The sequence below is a fragment of the Lynx canadensis genome, chromosome X, assembly GCF_007474595.2.
Source record: "Lynx canadensis isolate LIC74 chromosome X, mLynCan4.pri.v2, whole genome shotgun sequence".
Taxonomy (NCBI): Eukaryota; Metazoa; Chordata; class Mammalia; order Carnivora; family Felidae; genus Lynx; species Lynx canadensis.
The window spans coordinates 65737613-65738640 of NC_044321.2; positions in this window are offsets into that span (position 1 = coordinate 65737613).

The following is a 1028-nucleotide window of genomic DNA, read 5'->3' on the forward strand; positions in this document are numbered from 1 at the left end:
TATGGACCCCTCCCTGGGTAGCATGGAAAAGCGGATATATTTCATTTATACCTAATTTGTGAGAGTATTTATCATTAAAAGATGTTGAATTTTGTCAAATGCGTTTGCTGTATCATTGAGAAAATTGTATGATATTTATCCTTTATTTTGTTAATGTGATGCATCAGCTTTATTGATTTGCGTATGTTGAAATATCCTTGAATCCAATGAATAAATCCCACCTGATCGTGGTGTGTAATTTTTTTTATGTGCAGTGGAATTTGATTTGGTAATATTTTGTTAAGGATTTTTGCAATGGATTTTATCAGAGACAGGGGTCAATAATTTTATTTTCTTTTAATGTCCTTACATGGTTTTGATAACAGGATAATTTTGTCTCATAAAATACCTTTGTAAGTGTCCCTTTCTCTTCAAACTTTTAGAAAGATTTGAAAAGTTTGGCATTAATTCTTATTTAAATGGTAGAATTCAACAGCGACTCATTTGGTCCTAGATATTTACTTTTTGAGAGGTGTTTCATTATTGTTGTAATATCCTTAGTAGCAATTTGTCCAGATTTTCTATTACTTTATAATTAAATATTGGTAGGTTTTCTGTCTCTAAGAGTTTCTGCATTTTTAGGTTATCCAATTATTTGACATATAATTGTTTATAGTATCATGTGATCCTTTGTGATTCTATGGTGTCATATATGATGCCCTTTCATTCATTTATAATTTGATATATTTGAGTTTTCTATTTTGTTTTCTTACTCTAATTAAAGATTTGCCAATTCCATTTACTTTGTAAAAAAGAAAAACAACAACAACGAAAACAACCAAAATAATAGTTTTATTGATCTTTTCTATTGTCTTTCTAGTCTCTATTTTATTTTATTTTTTTATATTCTGACCTTTGTTATTTTCCTGTATTTCATAACTTTGGGCTCAGTTTGATCTTTTTATTCCAGTTCATGGAGATATAAAGTTATATTGTTTAAGAGGTTTTATTTATTTATTTTTTTAATATTGTTGCTTCTCATTAAAAAC